At 44.3% G+C, this 23,109-nt stretch overlaps 5 non-coding genes and 1 pseudogene across 5 annotated transcripts; 1 reads left to right on the plus strand and 5 right to left on the minus strand.

Annotated features, from left to right (window-relative positions):
* Window positions 1-2,006: 2,006 nt before the first annotated feature.
* Window positions 2,007-2,148, minus strand: LOC138231436 (U4 spliceosomal RNA). Its single transcript, XR_011186688.1, has one exon. It is a non-coding gene; the product is annotated as a U4 spliceosomal RNA (small nuclear RNA).
* A 1,468-nt stretch (window positions 2,149-3,616) lies between these two features.
* Window positions 3,617-3,733, minus strand: LOC138231482 (U5 spliceosomal RNA). The gene has a single exon (XR_011186733.1). It is a non-coding gene; the product is annotated as a U5 spliceosomal RNA (small nuclear RNA).
* Window positions 3,734-9,012: 5,279 nt separating this feature from the next.
* On the plus strand, window positions 9,013-9,148 carry LOC138231386 (U1 spliceosomal RNA; annotated as a pseudogene).
* A 623-nt stretch (window positions 9,149-9,771) lies between these two features.
* On the minus strand, window positions 9,772-9,890 carry LOC138231527 (5S ribosomal RNA). The gene has a single exon (XR_011186775.1). It is a non-coding gene; the product is annotated as a 5S ribosomal RNA (ribosomal RNA).
* Window positions 9,891-18,485: 8,595 nt separating this feature from the next.
* trnas-uga (transfer RNA serine (anticodon UGA)) lies at window positions 18,486-18,567 on the minus strand. The gene has a single exon. It is a non-coding gene; the product is annotated as a tRNA-Ser (tRNA).
* Window positions 18,568-20,177: 1,610 nt separating this feature from the next.
* Window positions 20,178-20,251, minus strand: trnan-guu (transfer RNA asparagine (anticodon GUU)). Its single transcript has one exon. It is a non-coding gene; the product is annotated as a tRNA-Asn (tRNA).
* Between the last annotated feature and the right edge of the window lie 2,858 nt (window positions 20,252-23,109).

The following is a 23,109-nucleotide window of genomic DNA, read 5'->3' on the forward strand; positions in this document are numbered from 1 at the left end:
GCATTCCTTTCATTACCTTTTACTTTTTAAAATGAACTCAAATTGTGTATAATGTAATAATTTAAGTAGAATAGATTCTAATAATATAAAGATCCAGTGTATTGCACTGGCCTGGTCAGCCTGGCCTGGTGGATGGTGCACATAGCACTTTCAGTGCTGGAGGTGTTAATGGCGGAGGTGTTGGAGAGTGATAGCTGTGTGGGATGGGTGGGTGAGTAGCTGTCGTGGGTTGTAGCTTTTCCTTTGCAGCTTGTCCTATACCTTCCTCCTGTAGGCGTCCTTGCTCTCTCTCAACTTCTGTTTTAGCTCCCATCATGTAATGATGAACATGATTTACATGACAAAAGGAAGATTATCACATGCATATCGGTATTATCTTCCTCATGAATATGCATTCCTTTCATTACCTTTTAATTTTTAAAATGAACTCAAGTTGTGTATAATGTAATAATTTAAGTAGAATAGATTCTAATAATATAATGATCCAGTGTGTTGCACTACTTCACTGCTTCACTGCTCTATGCCGTCTGGAAATAAATCCTCAGACTACTTACTGCCCTGGGCATGTACCAATAAATTACAGGAGCACATCTATATATCACTGCGTTGAAGCAGGAGACACAATCACTGCAAACACATCCTAAATACAGTGTTCCAGCACCTTTGACCTCATCCAGAATGTATAATTTCTCTCAGGGGCCCATTCCTCATTCTCAAGACACATGTATGCAGTACGTACACTATGCATTGAGCAATAGGGATTAAAGACACCACAGGTAAGGTTAGAAGACATTCTGACTATATTCTAAAATATTGGACTCATATTCTTATGATGGCAGACATGATGCTGTGTTTAAAACCGGGGTTAATGGACATTATATGACTGTCAATTCTGTTTTGTTTTGGAGACTCTTGGCTGCCTATGTGGTACAGTGCAGCGTGAAAAAAACATTTTCCAAAACTGTGTCAGCTCAAAAGTTGTAAGAAAACCTTTCCAGCTGCTTTAACTCTCTTCATTTTTGTCATTTAATTGTCTGTCGGCACTATGTGGTAGGGTTGCATGACAACCCATCTCACCACGGAAAGGAACCTAACAGCTTTTGTAAGAGAGGAGAAAGGGACCTGGCCTGTACAGAGATCGAACCCACAACCTTGGCGTTATTAGCACCACGCTCTAACCAACTGAGCTAACCAGCCTCACGACAGCAATCCTCTCTGTGCTGCAAAAAATCGAACTCAGGGAATTTCTTTTGCCCTCCTTTGAATAGAAAGCCGTGTAATTCAGTGTACGGGCTTTCTCGTGCAGTTTCATGGTTCTTGTAACCCAAATCCTACACTGGCGTGAAGTGCCCCCCCATTTCACAGCATTTTTCAGCTGATTTAAAATGTACCTAAAGGAGAAGCATTATTGAAGACCATCAATTACCAAGAGCATTTGTCAAAGGTTTTGGTGGTCATTTTTAATGACCACAGAGCGCTGTGACCTCGGTTTTACATCTCATCCAAGAGACAGCGCCCTTTTACAACACAGCGTCTCCGTCACTATGCTGGGGCATTGGGACCCGCACAGACCTCAGGGTGAGCGCCCCCCCGCCGGCACCATTAACACCGCTTCCAGCTGGAAACTTTGTTTTTCCCTGTAGCTCACCCTCATCCGGGTACTGACCTGGCTCACACCTGCTTAGCTTCAGTGGGTTTTCAGTTGCGAGTTGCAAGGGGATGCAAGTGATGGAGCCGCTCGCTGCAAAAGCCACTGTTTTGGCTGGGAATCGAACCAGAGCCTCCCACATGGGAAGCGAGAATTCTACCACTGAACCATCAATGCTCAATACCCAGGCCTTCAAAAAAGACGCTTTTTTGGTGCTCTGTTAAAAAAGCGTCGACATTACCTCTTTCAAAAGGCTTCACTTTCCTAGTCAGATTCCAAGGCTCATTGAACCCGGGCTGTTTCCTCCAGCGGTATAGTATTGCAGTTAGACAGCACGATGCCTGCAAGACTATGTCACGCTCTGACGAGACTGTCAAAAATTGCTTTCACCGATTGTATTGCAAACCGGCGGAAGCGGGGTATTGGGAAAAGTTTTCAACTAGCAATAATCGCGCCTCGGCTAAACCTCACAGGCTACGATACTGCCAATGCGCAAAGCTGACGGTTGCCAGGCAACCGCGGGGATCCTATGGAAATCGTTATCAATCGTCTCATGGCATGTCGTTGCTGTAACGCTTCATATTTGTCGTCTTCTTCTTCTAGCTTGAGGTTTTGAAGAATTTCATGACAGACAAGGGCTCCGTCGGGAACAAAGGGCGTTGTGAGAAAACCGTTGCTTATTTTCAGCAGCAGAAATACAACCCTTTAAATACAAGATGACAGAACAATGACGAAGGGCATGCCGGGAGGAACTCATACACTACAGAGGAAAGGGGGCGGGCACGTACAGTTCACATTCAAGCCACAAGTACTCTTCTCGGATGTTGCACAAACAAATCCTAACGTCCTGAAAGCATTGCAGCATGTTTGTGTCCCACTTCCCGTGGCTGCAGGACGACTGACACGAAGGGACAAACACAATCTGTGGCGTTTAGCGTGACATAGTCTTGCAGGCATCGTGCTGTCTCACTGCAATACTATACCGCTGGAGGAAACAGCCCGGGTTCGATGAGTCTTGGAATGTGACTAGGAAAGTGAAGCCTTTTGAAAGAGGTAAAGCACTGCACAACGGAACTGAGGGAGAATCTTACAGGGGATTCTGAGCGGTGTCTGCATACACGCAGTCCGATACGGGCGCTGAAAGCTTGAGCTACTCTCAATGTCATGCTGCCTTTCCTCGGAGTAAATCTGTTACATTGAAAGAATGCTTCTCGCAGGTTCAAAAAGGGACCCTTGTTAATTGGAGAAATCAATGATTTCGAATGAATTCTGTATGCGTTAAAAGACAGCTATAAACAGAAAACATGCAGGACACTGCTCATGATGTTTCCCGAGCCGAAACACAGTGCGTTTTTCCAAGCCATCTGACAAAGCCCGCCCACTGAAAACTGCAGCAGATCGTGTAAAGACGTTCAACTTTGTAACTACTGCACGCACAGGAAGCAGAATAAATTCCTCTTTTCAAACTGTCAAAGGTTTGCTTTGCGAACGCTGCAGGACATCGCACAATCTCTTTTGAACGGGGACAAACCATTTCTTATGGGGCGCAGTAAGTACAGACGTTTAAAAAGCTCCACTCATGCCGACGATGCAGCATGAAGAAGCGCAACCTAACGTTTGACAGACAAAAGCCGGGTGCCGCTACGAGCAATATGAAATCAAACTGACAGCACACGGCGTTTCGCGCTGACTCAAAAGTGATCTCGACAGACGCTGTTCTCTGCATAACGCTGAAAGAGCTAAAGAGCGTTTCTGTTGAGACGTAACAAGCTTGTTTTTATCAATCGTCTCATGGCATGTCGTTGCTGTAACGCTTCATATTTGCGGCCGGACACTTCCCGCCTCCCAAAGGAAAGAGCGCCAATCAGACAGGCGGAGACCGAGGACTCGCAGAGCAGACGGCCACAGTCGCCGTAATAAGAGCGATTGTGAGCGGTTTTGTTTTCTCTCTTTGACCAGCCCAGCTGCGCCCCACCCGAAGGCAGGGAAGCACAAAAATTGTATGGAACTCATTCATGCTCCTCTCCATGGAAATCTTTAGTAAAAGGCAAAAGATTTGTACGAGATGAAGAGAAACCAGAGTGCGTGGCTGGACAGCTGCAGGAGCCCAGGCCGCCTTCAAGGCCTCTGCCCTGCCGGTCGTGGTTGGCAATGCACCTGGCCTTACAAACGAGCCAGTGGGGCCCGTTCAGCTCCGGGCTCATCGCCTGCGGCTCTCGGCTTACCTGGCAGGGGAGATACCTTGATCAGCCTGTAGTTGGAGTAGTTGGATTGTTTTCTTGTTTTGTGGAAGCAGTGTTTGTTTTGCAGTTTGAGATGGCAACCTTTGGATCCCGCAAGAATGCTGTACGTTTTGAGCTTTTGGATGACCTCTTCATGGATCGTATGCAGTTCAGCAGAAAAGTGTTACAGAAGGAACTTGGCTTTGAACCTCGGCACTTGGATTTCATCTTCGCTCTCCCAGGTCAGAAAGCATTTGAGGTTGTTTTTGCTACCTATTCTCTGTTTGAACAATGTGTGGATGTGTTTGAGGCAAAAAGAGGGAAAGTTCCTGCCCTTGAGAAGATCAACTTGCAGCCTCTGACACAGAGAGAGAGGAAAACGGTGCATGTTGTTATGTTCTCGGAACTGGCAAAGACGGAGGACATTCACACCTGGCTTAAGCAGTACTGCACCGTCCACCATGGAACTGAGATTAGAGATGTTGACGGTATAAAAACAGGAGCAAGGAAATTCGAGGTTCGCTTGCTACCGGACAATGTAAATGGAGGCTTAAGGCACCTGCCCTCTACAATACGACTGGGCGCCTGCAATGGCTATGTTTTTTATGTGGGACAACCAAAGGTGTGTCGGCGCTGTGGTGCTGTGGGACACCTGGCATCGTCCTGCACTGTGAAATGCTGCAAGACCTGTGGCAAACAGGGACATTTAGCCTCTGACTGTTCAATGCTGCCAAAGTGCAATTTATGTGGCTCGGAAGGACACGTTTTTAAGAACTGCCCTCACGCCTACGCCAATAAACTCAAAATGAGAAAGGATGAGGCAGTGCTTGTTTCAGCTAAACCGGCCCGAAAAGCCAAAGCAAACAACAAGTCAAACAAAGAACCCTTGTTGGACAAAGAGTCTCAGCCTCCAGCCAGGATCAGTCCTGCTGTAGCTCCGGGGCCGGTGGAAAAGAATTCCACTACGCTCCCACAACCGCAGACTGCACCAGACAAGCACGAGGGTTTGAAAACCCCAGAGAACAGCGAGGACCCCTCCCCCACTCCTGCTCCTCAGAACGAGGGCCAGTGTGGGGCCCCCCGGTGGAGCGGGTCCAGCGAGGATACCCAGGATTCAGCAGAGCTGCTTTTCTCAGACTCTGCAAGTGCTACAGATGCCCTTCTCTCCTCCATCCAGTCCATCACGGAGGATCTGCAACAGCTGGTGGGTGAGGGGGAAGAGGAGACTGGTGCATCGGCTGCACCCCTTTCCCCTCAGTGCTCCCAGGAGCTGGACTTGAGGAAAAGGAAAAATGACTGTTTTCTCCCCGAGCGAGGAGGAAGGAGAGCATGGCGATGGGGACAGCTGGAACCCCTCCACCCCTCCTTCTACCCCCTTCCTTGAAATGGACTCCGTGAACGCTTTTACTGCTGCCACCCTGATGAAGGCTCATTCAGAGGATGGCTGGCAGGAAATTGGTAAGAAGAAAAAGAAAAAGAAGAAGGTAACAGGTGAGACCGAAGAGAAATGTGTTTTGTAAAGACTGGTTCCACTTTCTTATGTAATATGGCTCTAAACATAATTTCTCTTAACACCAGAGGTATCAATGACAGAGTTAAATGTCAGTGTGTCTTTGATTACCTCCAGCAGAGAGAGGGAGATGTGTTGATGTTGCAGGAGTGTGCTTTAGCCTATCAAGAGAGGTATAAAAGCTTTGAAGATAGGTGGGATAAAGGGCCTTCTGTTTGGTCAGGGGACAATAACAACAGAGCCTCTGGCGTGGCCATTCTTTTCAAAGGATGGGCTTTCAAATTGAAAAGTATTCAGAGGGTCATAGATGGCAGGTTGCTGTGTGTGGATGTGGAATGGGGGACCATTAACCTGCGGCTAATCAATGTGTATTGTCCTACTGACGTGGGAGGAAGGGTGGAGCTACTCAAGGCACTCTCTCCCCTATTGTTAAGTAGCACAGACGTGATAGTGGGAGAGGATTTTAATTGTATCTTAGAGCACACAGACAGGCAGTCTAGCTTGCCGATAAAATTGGATTCCAGCTCACTGGCCCTGCAAAACTTAGTTCAAGACTTTAAACTCTCAGACACATATAGATGTATATATCCCACAACAGCAGGATATACATGGTCAGGGAGGAATAGCAGCTCCAGAATTGACTATTGCTTTGTCTCAGAGAGAGTGAAAGTTGTTGGGGTCACTCTTCAGCCTGTCTTCTTCTCAGATCATCAGGCTTTAGGGTGTAGAGTGGAACTCCAGGGCGGGACTGTCTTTGGCCCAGGCCTCTGGAAACTCAACACAAAGCTGCTAGAGAACGAGGGGGTAGTATCCCACTACAAGGAGAAACTATCACAGTGGCTGTCCTTGCAGTGTCTGTACAGGTCAGTAGGAGAGTGGTGGGAGGAGGTGAAGGTGAGGACAAAGGCCTTTTTCATGGCTGAGGGAAGGAAGGCTGCTGCCAGACGGAGAGGAGTGCTAGCCAGGAAACAGAGGCAGCTGCAGCGTCTCTGTACACGATGCTGCACAGTGGCTTCGATGTGCTCGAGGATATCACCCTTTTAAAAAAGGACATCCGGAGCATAGCCGAAGAAAGTAGTCGAGGAGTGCTGTTAAGAAGCAGAGTGCAGTTCTTGGAAGAAAATAAGAAGTGTACTCGCTTCTTTTTCAGGAAAGTGGTAGGCTCCAAGTCTGTCATGGAAAGTGTAGTTGATGAGGAGGGACGAGAGAGAACAGAGCCGAGTGCTATCCTCTCCTGCACCGAGGCCTTCTACTCAAGACTGTACAGCTCTACAGAGTTAAAGGATGAAGAAATTCATTTTTTTACCTCAAAGCTAGAAAACGTTTTGAGTGAAGAAGATAGGGAAGTACTTGAGAGGGATTTGACCGTAGAAGAGCTGAGACAGGCTATGGAGAGCTTACAGAAGGGGAAAACTCCGGGTGCTGACGGGCTCCCTAAAGAATTTTATTGCACCTTTTGGGATCTGCTTCAGGATCCGCTACTGCTCCTATTCGAGGAAAGCTATAAGACAGAATTGCTGCCTGACTCCTTAAGAGAAGGCACTATCTCTCTCTTGTTTAAGAAAGGAGCAAAGAATGACATAAAGAACTGGAGACCCCTCAGCCTCTTAGGCGTGGACACTAAGATCCTGCGCCTACAAAATGTAGTGGCCTCACTGGTAGGGAAAGAACAGACTTGTGGGATAGCAGGACGCCTGATGAGCGACAACCTGGCCTTGTTGAGGGATGTCTGTCTGTACTCAGAGGATCGCTCCCTCCCTCTGTGCATTTTAGGTGTAGACCTAGAAAAGGCCTTTGACCGCCTAAACCGGCAGTACTTAACATCGGTACTTGAGCACATGAAGTTTGGCCCCATCATGAGAAAGTGGATTAACCTGCTGTACACAGGTAGCAACAGCAGAGTAATGGTTAATGGCAATAGATCACGCCCCTTTGAAGTCTGTTCAGGGGTGAGGCAGGGCTGCCCATTATCCCCCTTGTTATTCGTTTTGGCTATGGAGCCCTTAGCCTTTGCCTTGCGCCAGGATCAGGCCATTAATGGGATACCAGTGCCTGGAAGTGGGGGAGGAGAGGTAAAGACATCTCTATACATGGATGACGTCACCCTGCTCCTCTCTGACAATGCCTCAATTAGCAGAGCTCTGCAGTGCTGTGATCGGTTCTCTTTGGCTTCCTCTGCAAAAATTAACACATCTAAGAGTGAGATTTTTTATCAGAACTGGAGGGAGCCAAAAGAAGGACATGATCTCAGGCTGCAAGAGAAGAGAATTAAGGTCCTGGGGGTGTATTTTGGAGAAGAGATGGGAACAGTAAATTGGCAGAACAAATTGCCAATCTTAAACAAAAAACTGATGCAATGGAAGGACCGAGACCTCACCATGATAGGGAAGGTGCTGGTCATCAAAGCCGAGCTCTTGTCTGTCTTGAATTTTCTGGCTTCTACCTTCCCAATCCCACACCGTGTTGCGGCGGTGCTGAGGAGATTGATGTTTCAATTTCTATGGGGTGGGAAGCAGGAAAGACTCAGAAGGGAAATAATGTACAGGCCGCTACCCTCAGGGGGGAAGTCTGTCCCAGATATTGCTACGAAGCTGCTGTGCATTTTCCTGGCCTCTGTGCTGAGAGGCTTTGCAACAGCACCTGCAGCGCGTACCTGGACTTATTTTTCCAGGCTCTGGGTAGGTAGGGAGGTGTTCAGAGTGTGGGGTGTCAGACCCAAGCTGGACGTCCCACTCTCTGACACATGCCCTGCAATTTATGGGACAGTTAAAAGTTTTCTAAGATCTCACCCAATTGGCCATATTCCCCTCCGAGATGTCAGCGTCCAAAAACTGGAAGATTTCGTTGCACCCCAGAACAATAGGCAGACCCCTGTGGGCATTTTAACATCAGCCCAAACAAGGAAGGTGTGGAAACACACATCCTCTAAATTTCTGTGCAACATTCACAGAGATTTAGCCTGGAGTGTCGTCCACCAGTGCTTACCGGTACAAACTTTCTTGTACCGTAGGGGCCTCACCCCCAGCCCTCGCTGCGTTAGGGTGGGCTGCGGCGAGGAGGAGACTATGACCCATCTCCTGTGGTCCTGCTTTTTTGCTAAGGCCTTCTGGGCACAGTTTGAAGATTGGTTGCAGGCTCTCTCGCCCCAATTTACCCTGACCGCTGCTTTCGTCATATACGGCATCTCTCCTGTCAAACTTCCTCCTGACGTGTTTGACAGGATCTGGGCCGTGGTGAACAGTGGGAAAGACGCCCTGTGGAGAGTGAGGAACATGGGGCTGTTCAAAGGCATCGAGGTCCCAGTCAAGGCAGCAGGTAGCCTGGCCCTGTTCATCACCCGAGAGAACTATTACCTCAGAGATCTGTGGAGAGAAGGGAGGGAGGAAGCAGAAAATCTGTGGGAAATAGAGAGCATAGGTCAATATCTCAAGAAACTGTGAAAAACATTATCATGTTTAAGTAAAGAATGTGATTGGCACCAGAAAAAAAGAAAATTGTTACTATGTAACTGTTACCGTGTCAAAATGTAATGAGATGTGATCATATATACTGTTTTAAGTATGTATATTAATGTAAAGCTTTCTGATTTGTGATGTCCTGTATTTTTTTGTGAAAAGAAAATAAAGTTCTTAAAAATTGAAGTGGTTCACCCAGGGCGAGGCTCGGCCATTGCACTCCGGCTGTGCTGACCCCTGCGTATTCCCCAAATGTGGGAATCTCGACTGCATAATTTCTGGTAGTGGGGGACTGCGTTCGTGCTCACCCCTGATGTGCTTGGTCCAAAATCAGATACGGGAGGGTTAGGACACCACGAGCTGCTTGGCTGCGGAAGGATCCCGGTTCGACAGGAGTGGACGCCGCTGCTTTTAGTTAGGGGTCCGGAGAAGCATCTCAAGCTAGTTCCACTACTCCTTCCGGACGTTCATTCCCTTTTCAAAGTCAGTCGTTTTGCTGTAGTCTGCGTTCTTTAGGCTGATTATCGAGGTTAGCCTTTATTTGGTCATGGGGGGCCTCGGTACTGTATGCTGAGTCTAAAGACAGTTTCACCCGTTTTCTGATTGCTCGGTTCTGTACCAGTGCAGACATGTCAAACAGTGAATGGCTGTACCTCTATTGTATCCGTGCTCAATGAATGAAATCGGTAACAAATGAATATATGTCTAGTTATACGAAAAACGAGTGGTTTATCGACTCATCTTCATTTGCAGATTTAGAGGCAGCTTCGATATTCGTTTTACAGACGGGTTTTTTTTTTTTGAATATGGGTCACACACATGCTACAGCAACAAAACATCTCTAGAGATGAGGCTATAGATCACCTTTCCATCCTGCAGGTTTTCCTCCCAAAGCCTACGGCACCAACGGCGACCCCTGCTGGCCGGGAGAGCAAAAGCTTACAGCACCTGGTATTCCCAGGCGGTCTCCCATCCAAGTACTAACCAGGCCCAACCCTGCTTAGCTTCCGAGATCAGACGAGATCGGGCGTGTTCAGGGTGGTGTGGCCGTAAGTGAAAATCCTGGCGCCTGACTCGCTACTTGAAGCTGTGTGTGGCAGGGGTTCCGTGCCCCCCGAGCGGGACTGAAGGATCGTTCGTGTGCAACTCTTTGGAAAGGAGCTGCTTTCCAAATCGCATTGCGTGCCTGGATGTTGGCGAATGCGCTCCCTTGTGTTGGCTCGTCCCGCACTGGAGGAGGACAAACAATCTGCAAGGAGAAGCACCAGGCAAGTCTTCACCAGACAAAAACCTCCAGTGCACAGCACTCTGGAAACATTTCGGGGCTGTCGCGTGTTTATTTCAGCACGTAAAGCGCACCGGTCCAACACGTCGGCCGCGAATGGCATTTTGCAGCTGGAAGATGTCGACGCTTTTTGCACAGAGCACCAAAAAAGCGTCTTTTTTGAAGGTCCAGGCACTGAGCATTGGTGGTTCAGTGGTAGAATTCTCGCCTGCCACGCGGGAGGCTTGGGATCGATTCCCGGACAATGTAGTGGCTTTTGCAGCGAGCAGCTCCATCACTTGCATCCCCTTGCAACTCGCAACTGAAAACCCACTGAACCTAAGCAGGTGTGAGCCAGGTCAGTACCCGGATGAGGGTGAGCTGCAGGAAAAAACAAAGCTTCCAGCTGGAAGCGGTGTTAATGGTGCCGGCGGCGGGGCGCTCACCCTGAGGTCTGTGCGGGTCCCAATGCCCCAGTATAGTGACGGAGATGCTGTGTTGTAAAAGGGCGCTGTCTTTTGGATGAGATGTAAAACCGAGGTCACAGCGCTCTGTGGTCATTAAAAATGACCACCAAAACCTTTGACAAAAGCTCTTGGTAATTGATGGTCTTCAATAATGCTTCTCCTTTAGGTACATTTTAAATCAGCTGAAAAATGCTGTGAAATGGGGGGGCACTTCAGGCCAGTGTAGGATTTGGGTTACAAGAACCATGAAACTGCACGAGAAAGCCCGTACACTGAATTACACGGCTTTCTATTCAAAGGGGGACAAAAGAAATTCCCTGAGTTCGATTTTTTGCAGCACAGAGAGGAGCACTGTCGTGAGGCCGGTTAGCTCAGTTGGTTAGAGCGTGGTGCTAATAACGCCTAATCGTACGGGCCAGGTCCTTTTCTCCTCTCTTACCAAAGCTGTTAGGTTCCTTTCCGTGGTGAGATGGGTTGTCATGCAACACTGACACATAGTGCGGACAGACAAGAGTGTTGCGGGAGAAGAGAAAAGTGTTTGAAGATTTAAGAGTGTCTAAGGTGGAGCTAAAATAAAGTGTCACAAATGCAAGTGGTTGGATTTCCAATGTTTAATATGGTAAAAATAAGCGGAGGTTATCTGCCGGTCCGGCACAGTCTGCCATGCTTTTGTCATATACAGTAAAGTGGTGTCGAACTGGGTGTCGAACTGGAGCCTCACCATTTGCATATGTGAGGCTCCAGTTATACATCGAGTGTCACATTAAATGACAAAAATGAAGAGAGTTAAAGCAGCTGGAGAGGTTTTCTTACAACTTTTGAGCTGACACAGTTTTGGAAAATGTTTCCTTCACGCTGCACTGTACAACATAGGAAACCAAGAGTCTCCAAAACAAAACAGAATTGACAGATAGGAGAAAATTCCCACTCGTCCTAAAGTTCCCAAAATCCAGCACTGAGCGTAAACAAAGTGTCTAAGTAGCATGGGAATGCTAACCCTAACCCTAGCTGGAGTTTGAGTAATCCAGCACTGAGCGTAAAAAGATGAGTCAAAGTAACGTCTAATCTGATTCGTTTCCTTAGAGCTGGTTCAGAGTTTCCTCAAGAGTTTACCTTTCACAGATGCGCAAAGAAGAATGTTGGGGGTGCACGTAACGGCGTTATATGCAAGTGCGGGACGTGAGGGTTTTCGTTTGTTCGTTTTGTTTTGCTCTGCTTTGCTTTGTTTTGCTTTTCATCGCGTTGGTAAGAGCGTAAATAAAAAGGCGATTCCTGCGTCTACCACTAATGTAAGAGCTATTTCAAGTGCGGCGTGGTGCGGCTTTTCAAATGCTCAACAGGATGACTTCGCATGCACGCGTGCTTTCATGCAGTCGTGTGTGCAACCATGTCTGCTTACGTGCAAACGGGCGTGGTTTCATGTATGCAAAAAACTTTCCTGGGCTCTTCTGAAGCACATAAAATTATTTGGAGATATACATTTGGCATTTTTCATAATTTTCTAGAAAGTGGTTGCAAGCCCGATATCATGCGAAGAAACTTCAGGATTCGGGGATCAGTCAATGGATTTTCTTCAAAGTTGGATTTTTGCACTCTGTGGACCAAGAGATGTTGTTCTATAATGTTTTTTTTTTTTAATTTAAAAATATCATTTTTTCATGGAGCTTTGAATGGGATGGATTCACCCTCCTTTACTTTAGCCAGGACAGAGCTCCAGGAGCCTGCGTAGGATTCTAGCTTTCTCCCCTTGCAGGCACCTGGCACAGAAGACATCATTTTTTTCCTTAAAATCTTTTTTTTTTTGTGTTCCTTGTTGTTCCAAACTTAATTTTAATCACTTTTAATTAGAGATTTTATTAAAAATAGTGCAAAAAATGACAAATTTCACAAAAAATAATGTAATATAAAACGGATGTTTTTAACTTTATTGTAGTGTTTTAGAAACTAATATGTCTTCAAAAATGGTTGTTTTTCACTCCTAGGAATGAAAACTGTTGTTATATGATGTTATATGATGGGTTTTTTTCAAATTTTAAATGATCATTTTTCATGGAGCTTTGAAGGGGATGAATTCAGCCTCTTTAGCCAGGCCAGAGCTCCAGTAGCCTGTGTAGGATTCTAGCTTTCTCCCCTTGCAGGCATTGGGCACAGAGGACCTCATGGTTTTCCTAAAAATCTTTTTTTTTTGTATTCCTTGTTGTTCCAAACTTAATTCTAATCACTTTTAATTAGATAGTATATTAAAAATAGTGTAATAAATGACTAATTTCGCCAAAAATAATGTAATATAAAACTGATGTTTTTAACTTTATTGTAGTGTTTTAGAAACTACTATTCTTTACTATTGTAGAGATTCTAGAATCAACTAATAGAGAATTGAAATAAAAAAGGGCATAAGAAGACATTACCAACAACGACCACAAGATGGAGATATTGTCCAAAGAGGCAAGAAGGGCAAAGCCGCGATAAGGTAAAATCATTTTTTGAAAGAGATTGCTGTCAGAATGCACATCCGTATCCCAAACATAATCTCTAGTATAATATGATCATTTTTGAAACAGGCAAATGAGTGTCTGCTACAATATGATTGCTACATATCTGCATTTGTTGGTTTTTAAGGAGTAAGAGTGCAGGGGGTTTAAACCTGTGATCCAGTGTGTTGAAGTATTTCACAACACTACCCCTAGCACATCTGGAAATAAATCCTCATAATGATTATTGCCCTGGGCATGTACCAAAAAATCAGTGAGCATATATATATTTATCACTGTGTTGAAGCTAGAGACACAGAATAAGTGCAAACACATCCTAAATACAGTGCTCCTGCACCTTTGACCTCATCCAGAATGTATCGTTTTTTGAAAGGGATTGCTGTCAGAATGCACAACTGAATCCCAAACAGAATCTCTAGTCAAATATGATCATTTGTGAAACAGGCAAATGAGTCTCTCAGGTGCCCATTGCTCATTTTCAGACACAATTATGCAATACTTTCACCATGCGTTGAGCAATAGGGATTAAAGATACCAGAGGTAAGGTTTAAAAGTGATTCTGAGGTGCAACACATCAGCGATACAGCTAGGCATCTGAAATGCGGGGTTTGAGAGCCCTTCAGGGAACACCGTACCCTAAAGGTACCAGAAGTCCACTAGTATAAGCATTAAGTCACTGTCACACCTGTTACAATGTGATTGCTACATATCTTCATTTCTTTGGTTTTTAAGGAGTAAGAGTGCAGGGAGTCTAAATCTGCGATCCAGTGTGTTGAAGTATTTCACAACACTACCTGTAGCCCGTCTGGAAATAAATCCTCATTCTGATTATTGCCCTGGGCATGTACCAATAAATCACTGAGCATATATATATATATCACTGTGTTGAAGCTAGAGACCTGTATGTAATAATATGATGCTAAAATGTTATTTTCACATATATTAATGTAATAAATGATTGCTTATGCTTTATAAACAAATCTAATTAAAATAAAAGCTTCAGTTTTGTATTTATCTTGTACCATAGAACATGATTTTCTTTGTATTTCAAGCCCACAAAGTGTCCAAATGACGCACTACATGATATAAGGAAGATTATCACATGCATATCGGTATTATCTTTCTTATGAAAATGCATTCCTTTCATTACCTTTTACTTTTTAAAATGAACTCAAATTGTGTATAATGTAATAATTTAAGTAGAATAGATTCAGGTAGGAAATATAGAGTCATGATGTTTATCATGGCTGACATCATTTCACATGGGTGAATTTTAAGCTAAGAAATAAAAACATTTACAATGAAGATACCATTGCTTAATTTTAAATGCCTTTAAAAAATAAATAACTCCTGAGAATAATTTGCCACTCCCAGATCCTTGGTAAGGTACTGTTTGAATCCAATCAGGAGAGGAGCATCCAGGGAGTGCTTTCTATAGAGTCCAGCTTGGGCCACTCTCTTCCGGAGAGCCTGCTGATACTTTTTAACTACTCAGGACCTGTAAGGATATAAAACACCGGTTTAAACATTTTATGCCTATGAGACAAATTAGAATTTTAGTAAAAAATAGATACATCTGAAAAATAAAAAGTCTTACTGCTGATAGAGTTCTTCAGAGCTCACATCTTCCCCTTCCTTATCCGCTTCTGTTTCAGTTTCTAGAGCAGCCTCTGGCATCTCTTCCTCCTGGACAACGGCCTCTTGCTCAGGGCCGCTGGAATGCAGGTAGATTCTTTTCAACATGCTTTTACATAATATGTTGTAACAATGATTTCAAAAAGAAACTACAGAAGCCTTACAGATTAAAAATATCTCACCTTGCCAATGTGTCTTCAGGCTTCCCATGTACAAAAAGGCCCAAGGACTCTAGCAGTCTTACAACCACTATCCTGTTTGCCTCACCAGACACGATCTCTATTCTGTGGTAATCCACGATGACCCCGTTCTTCAGGTGATTCATCATGTCCTCCCTCGCCTGTTGAGAGGCCATCCTGATCTCTTCTGCCGTGGCGTGCTTCATACACGCCCTCTTCAACTGAGCAGGAAGCTGATCAAAAGTATTCAGGCACATCTTGCACACCAGGGGAATCCTCGCGGGTTTCCTTTGAAAATAAATAATACCATCTGTGTATAGAAACAAGCTAAGACTGATTTCTTAAATTATCCTTAAAATTCTCTCTCATAGTTTGAGCATAATGATTTTATTGCATTTATATAAGAATTGCTCATTGCTCCAAAATAAATAATGGTTTCATAAAAAAGTGAACACTTACTTGGTCTCAGTCACAGACTTTCCAATAGAAATTGAATTACAATACAGAAGGAATGGCTGAGGGATCACTGAAATATATATATAAATTCCAAAGACTGAGTCCATATAGAAACAACTACCTTTCATTTTCAGTATAAGAAAAAAAAACATTATCTTCCAAAGCATCATAAAATTGTCCCTTCTTCCAGACTCTACTTCTCTCTTGTAGTAGTATAGCAGACCTTTCCAGGTGAGCAGATCACAGAGTCCGAAATGAGCTTCCTCCATCAAGCAAAGTACCTGAACATGACTCTGTCTTCATAAAAGCGCCCCTGTAATAAAGAAATTAAATCCGAAATCAAGAGGGCAGTTGCCTACTGAAATACAAGAAGTCATCAATTTTAACCTAGCAACACATTAAAGGCTGCATCTATACAAGTACGATTCTAGAAATGCTCACCAGATTACGTTTTAAGAAGGAACTGCGCCTCAGGTTCCGCCGAGATGTTAACTCGGATGGCAGGATTCAGAGTTCGGAGTGCGGACTGATGGCGCACAGAGGGTCCATATACTGTGGATCCCTCAGTGAACTTCCGCGTATTCAAACCGCCAGCGTGTGACTCCCCTGTGAAAAAAAATATGCCCTCAACGTGAGATTTACTCTGGAGCGAGGATAGATGTTACCTTTTTATCAGTGAACAGGATGTATGTGATGTGGCATCTAGGTTCAATTTTGTATCCTCTTTAAAAGATTAAGGACTGGGGTGAGCGTGATTTATCACCCTTTCAGCTAAGAACCCGACGTGCGCACCGTTTAAGCTGCATAGACTCGGTCGTTTAACTCTTCTCCATTAGCAGGGTTAAGGTTAAAGAAAAAAAACATTGCTGACTTCTTTTTTTTTTGCCAGCTGCTAGCGCTGATTAGCAAGGTTTGTATTTCATGTTTTGCAAGTTGCATCCATTTTAAGAAAAACAAGTCGCGTTAAAGACAGGAAATGAATACTTGCATTTAATTAAGTCTAGCCGTAGGCGGTTGTCCGTAAGGACCAGTTCTGTTCGAGAAGACAGAACAAAGAACGCACCGCTGGGATTCGGACCCAGGATCTCCTGTTTACTAGACAGGCGCTTTAACCAACTAAGCCATGGCACCCCGGGAGTGCTGTCCTTTTGCAGCCACTTGGACACACCACTCAGACACATCTGCATTCGGTGTGTGCTCCGCCTGCTCACTGAGCAAGTTGCCACCTTTACATACAATAGCAACATCGACACCAAGAGAAAGGATGACAAATGGCTTTTATCTGGAACTTTTCATGTCCAAGGAGCTCAATGTGCTTTCTGTGTACAACAGGGCCACTGAACCACAGCAGTGGCTTGCTGGCTTGACATCTCCCAAGGAAAATGTTGAAATCGCATGTGGAACAGGAAAATGACCCTTGAGTACGAGGGAAAAAAAAGAAAAAGAGCATCTGGAGCGCGCCAACTCATGTCCGGACAGCCCACTTTCGTCGATGAGGTGGCCAAGTGGTTAAGGCGATGGACTGCTTATCCATTGTGTTCTGCACGCATGGATTTGAATCCCATCCTCGTCGCTCTCCATGTCTGACACGTGTGCTCGTGAGGCTTTTAAACCTCTCAGGTTCCTTGGTAACAGGTTGCCGTCATGTACATGAACTATAGAAAAGCATTTGCCACAACCCGTAAATTAGCACGCAAGTGCGGGCGAGTGAACACAGAACTGTATGGAGATCATCTCCAGCTCCGAGCTCAATTGCAATGAAAAAACATGCAGAACAGAACTGGAGAGCAGCTGAATTTGTGCTCAGTAGGGTGGGGAGGACTCAGCATTGCTATTGTTCTAATTGGCATGAACTGCAGGGGATCTGAATCAGAACATGTCAGTTAGTTCGATCATTGCGTCAGTATGTAGGCCATGTTAATACAGAATTATTACTTTGTCTGTCTCGTCTTTGTATATAGCTGAATGTCCCTGACAATTTCATGTTAGTTTTTAAGAACGACATTGGTGCTAATATATACATATATAGCATATAAGGAACACGTAAAAGTTGAGTCCATGCTGAAAAGATAAGAAAACCGCCACAACGTTTCATCTTGGAATAAATCTTTACTTGTTGTTTTGCAGCCTACCCATTCTGACCTAACTCCTCCCTTGAAATTCCCTAACAGATAAGGATACGTAACGGCTCATGCGATGCTCAGTTGCAATTTGTCCCAAAACAAACAAGAACAGCAGCTGAGGGTTTGAGTTTGAACATGCACTGTATTAAAGCAGCTTTTATTTCCATTGATAAATGCTAGATATTCCTACAGAGATTCTCCAGGTGAGTAAGCGATTCCTGTTTCTGTTTCTATTTCTGTTTCATATATATATACAGTATATACATATATATGTTACATGTGACTCTGCAATAGTATAAATGTGTTATACACTATCAGGGGCTGCTTTTTTGTGCACCTCATCTACAACAAGGGTTTTTTTTCATTTATGTTTGTGGACCTTCACCATTTGAGGAAGTGAGTTAGATAAGAAAGTTACAGGTATGGTGAGCAATGACTGACAAAGGCACGTACTGCGTATTCCTTACAGAAGTGTAAGCAATTTGTTCTAAAAAACACCGGCTAAAGCCCAACATCGTTAGCAATCTTATTACTTAAACAGAATTAACATCAATAAACTGTAAGGTGCTGGTACATGCGAGTAGATTTGATCTTCTATTAAACAAAAATGCAATTACAGCTCTAAAAAGGTCAACCTAGACTTCTGTAACAGATCTGTTCAGGTCATCGCTGTTTCTCTGACCTTGTGAGTCTTTGGAATTTTAAAAGTGTATTTTGCTTGCCTTTCATGTGGTCTGTGTACAAGTCACTGTGGCGTATGCGGTCCTACACAGCCTTGCTATAGACGTGACGAGCCTCCGCTATGTTGCAATGGAGAACAGGTTCAGTACGGAGCTGTCGAGAAAATTCAGCTGGAAAGCTCGTTGCAGAAAAGCATCGTTATCTGTGTCCAGCGGCAAAGCGTCCTTCGTGGGTGCTGAGAATCGATTTCACAGGCTGCGGGTCCAGGCGATTTAGAGTGTTAAAGGTCCCAGCGAAAACGAAACGGCGCTGGTCCTTTTACACGCACGCACGCAACCAAATGCAAAGGACGCCGTAGTCGGCAGGATTTGAACCTGCGCGGGGAGACCCCAACGGATTTCAAGTCCGTCACCTTAACCACTCGGCCACGACTACAGCAAGCGCCGCGGCCGCTGCCTTCTTGCTACAATCGAACAGGGAGTGCGAGGCGGCGGCGGCAGCGGAGGCAACTTTTTTCAAGTTCGCTCTCCGTTTAAGAAACCTTTTACGCCATACGTGCAAGCACACACACACACACACACACACACACACACACACACACACACACACACACACACACACACACACACACACACACACACACACACACCTCAGAGGACTTAAGGGTGGCTTCAAGTTGGAATGATAAAGTCTCCCCGTTCGGACATGAAAACAGAACGTTCTTAGACAGAAAGCAATCAACAACGGAGACATGTGGACGACGATTTTAGTCACTGCACTTTGAATAGCATTTTTACTCCAGTTACAGGAGATGCACCAATGGCCCTTGACCTACGCTCTTACCAATGCCTTGAACATTCAAACAAAACAGCCCTCAAGTCCTGCGGTTTAATATAACGCTGTTACGTGTCGAGGCAGTATTTGACTCTGTCCTACCGTTGAGACACGGGGCGTATATGGAAACGAACACATGCTACGGATCGTCTCTAATCGGTCCCTACAGTTGGAAGGCTCCTTGAAGCGTGCACCCCCATCATTCATCTTTGCGCATCTGTGAAAGGTAGACTCTTGAGCAATGTTTGAGCCAGCTCTAAGGCAACTAGTGCTATTGGACAGACGCCTCTGGAAGATCCTAAGAGTCTCTTAACACCACTTCCAGCAGCAAGCTTAATTGTTCGCTGGAGGTCTCCCACCCAGGTACTGACCAGGCAAAGAATCACCACTACATTGAATGAGGAAGTTAATCCTGAAATCCAATTACATATCTCAAGGTAAGACAAATCCATAAGAACATGTCTTAGTATTACTTCGTTTACATTAGTATGGCACTGAGTTGGAGCTCCTCTTTAAGCTGTGGTTTAGTTTTGCATTCATGTGTTTCTAGAGCAGTTATTTATGGGGGTGGGTGGGTCTTTCACAGAGGCTCAGGACAAATCCCCCGCCTGAAAGTCTAATGTGTGCGTTCAGACAGTCACAGGTCAAGAGCCAGGCAGGAGGACAATGGACAGAAGAGCCAACGAACTAAAAATAAAAGAACAGATATGAAAAAGCCACCATCTTTTTCTTTTTGACATTTTCCGACTTTCATGCAAGCCAGGACAAAGTTGCTCGTAGCTACTTGTGGATTCAAATACTCTATCGAGTGCTTTGATGAGTTTTTGCAATTTGATTGTCGTCCTGTCAGCCTGTTTCTGTTTTTTTTTTTTTCAATCTAGGGATGGAAAGTATGAGGGAAATGATGGAGCAATCAATAACCGCTCCGGAAAAATGGCAGAAAGAAATGGTCCGTCACTAAGGATATTTGTGAAGCAGAGGAGTGACATCACCACAAAGGCGACACATTCTGCTGATGGTTTTGGTGAATAATGATTGAGGCGCGTTAAGAGAAAGGTAGCTGTGTCAGCATGCGTAGGCTGCAAAGGATCAAGCAAAGGTTTACTCCATGCTGAAAAGAGAAGAAAAGAAGCACAACGTTTCGACTGTGGAGCCTTCTGCGCCATCTTCTTTAGCGGTGATGCTGTTTACATTGGAAAAACGGAGACATGCGTCCCTGGGTGGGCTTGAACCACTAACCTTTCGGTTAACAGCCGAACGCGCTAACCGATTGCGCCACAGAGACTGACGGCTGCTTGTGCTCCCTACATTTGCAGGTTTATGGTCAAAGAAAACAATCACTTGCGCTTCTTGCAGCCGGCAATCTTTTTCCACTGACAACCAAGAAATGGATTTCATCTTTCACAAGCTGTATGGATTTCTTCAAAAACAAGTTATTCCAGAAAGGAAATGAATTCTTGCATTAAACTGAACCAAGCTGTACATGTTTGTCTGAAATGATACATTTGGCACAACAAGACACGGAGAGAGGCACCGCTGGTATTCAGACCCAGGATCGCCTGCTTACTAGGCGGGAAAAGGCGAAGTGCTGCTTCTCCTTTCCTGGTGCTATAAATACGCTAAATCACTTGGCCCCGCTGCCATGGAAATGAGTTCTTCAGATAACCACACATCTTGCGTTCGCGCCTCTTGTGCTCTACTTATGCTTTTGAAAACCTAATGAATAAAGCTGAAAGAACCGACACGATATGTAGGTGCTCTTAAAGCACGCAGTAAAGAACTGTTAACAGCAAGGGTTTCAGTGGGTTAACTGAGGAGAAGGCGTGATCGCTAATTGTTGACTTTTTATTTGGTGTTAGAAACACTCTTACTGTGCATGACGTGCAACAAATGTAGCCACAGAAATTGCATCACGCTTTCATGTATGCTATTGCAGACACCAACGTTGCCTAGATAGAAAACCGAAATAGCCGTGGGTTTGCTTGCTGGTCTGAAGGATCTCTCTTCGAATCGCTATCATTTGTCAATGGAAGTAAAAGGCGCTGCACAGAGAGGACCACTGTTGTGAGGCCGGTTAGCTCAGTTGGTTAGAGCATCGTGCTAATAATGCCAGAGTTGCGGGTTCGAACCCCTTACTGGCCAGGTCCTTTTCTCCTCTCTTACCAAAGCTGTTAGGTTCCTTTCCGTGGTGAGATGGGTTATCATGCAACGCTGCCACATAGTGCCGACAGACAATTAAATGACAAAAATGAAGAGAGTTAAAGCAGCTGGAGAGGTTATCTTACAACTTTTGAGCTGACACAGTTTTGGAAAATGTTTCCTTCACGCTGCACTGTACCATATAGGCAGCCAAGAGTCTCCAAAACAAAACAGAATTGACAGTCATATAATGTCCATTAACCCCGGTTTTAAACGCAGCATCATGTCTGCCATCATAAGAATATGAGTCCAATATTTTAGAATATAGTCAGAATGACTTCTAACCTTACCTGTGGTGTCTTTAATCCCTATTGCTCAATGCATGGTGTACGTACTGCATACATGTGTCTTGAGAATGAGGAATGGGCCCCTGAGACAGTCATTTGCCTGTTTCACAAATGATCGTATTTTACTAGAGATTCTGTTTGGGATTCAGATGTGCATTCGGACAGCAATCCCTTTCAAGAAATGATACGTTCTGGATGAGGTCAAAGGTGCTGGAACACTGTATTTAGGATGTGTTTGCAGTGATTGTGTGTCTCCTGCTTCAACGCAGTGATATATAGATGTGCTCCTGTAATTTATTGGTACAAGCCCAGGGCAGTAAGCAGTCTGAGGATTTATTTCCAGACGGCATAGAACAGTGAAGCAGTGAAGTAGTGCAACACACTGGATCATTATATTATTAGAATCTATTCTACTTAAATTATTACATTATACACAACTTGAGTTCATTTTAAAAATTAAAAGGTAATGAAAGGAATGCATTTTCATGAGAAAGATAATACCGATATGCATGTGATAATCTTCCTTATATCATGTCGTGCATCATTTGGACACTTTGTGGGCTTGAAATACAAAGAAAATCATGTTCTATGGTACAAGACAAATACAAAACTTAAGCTTTTATTTTAATTAGATTTGTTTATTAAGCATAAGCAATCATTTATTACATTAATATATGTGAAAATGACATTTTAGCACCATAATATTACATACAGGTCTCTAGCTTCAACACAGTGATATATATATATATGCTCAGTGATTTATTGGTACATGCCCAGAGGAATAAATCAGAATTAGTATTTATTTCCATACGGGCTACAGGTAGTGTTGTGAAATACTTCAACACACTGGATCGCAGATTTAGACCCCCTGCACTCTTACTCCTTAAAAACCAAAGAAATGAAGATATGTAGCAATCAGGGGTAACAGGGGTGACAGTGACTTAATGCTTATACTACTTAATGCTTATACTAGTGGACTTCTGGTACCTTTAGGGTATGGTGTTCCCTGAAGGGCTCTCAAACCCCGCATTTCAGATGCCTAGCTGTATCGCTGATGTGTTGCACCTCAGAATCACTTTTAAACCTTACCTCTGGTATCTTTAATCCCTATTGCTCAACACATGGTGAAAGTATTGCATAAATGTGTCTGAAAATGAGCAATGGGCACCTGAGAGACTCATTTGCCTGTTTCACAAATGATCATATTTGACTAGAGATTCTGTTTGGGATTCAGTTGTGCATTCTGACAGCAATCTCTTTCAAAAAATGATTTTACCTTATCGCGGCTTTGCCCTTCTTGCCTCTTTGGACAATATCTCCATCTTGTGGTCGTTGTTGGTAATGTCTAGACAATATCTCCATCTTGTGGTCGTTGTTGGTAATGTTTTCTTATGCCCTTTTTTTATTTCAATTCTCTATTAGTTGATTCTAGAATCTCTACAATAGAGTTGAAAACATCAGTTTTATAGCAGACAATATGACATTATTTATAGTCCAATTAGAAATTTATTACCCTGTTTTTAACATAATAACAAATTAAAATTGATTAAAACTAAGTTTGGAACACCAGGGAACATAAAAAATGATTTTTAGGAAAACCATGAGGTTCTCTGTGTCCGATGCCTGCAAGGGGAGAAAGCTAGAATCCTTTGATTTT

Source organism: Lepisosteus oculatus, unplaced genomic scaffold (genome assembly GCF_040954835.1).
Source record: "Lepisosteus oculatus isolate fLepOcu1 unplaced genomic scaffold, fLepOcu1.hap2 HAP2_SCAFFOLD_60, whole genome shotgun sequence".
Lineage (NCBI taxonomy): Eukaryota > Metazoa > Chordata > Actinopteri > Semionotiformes > Lepisosteidae > Lepisosteus > Lepisosteus oculatus.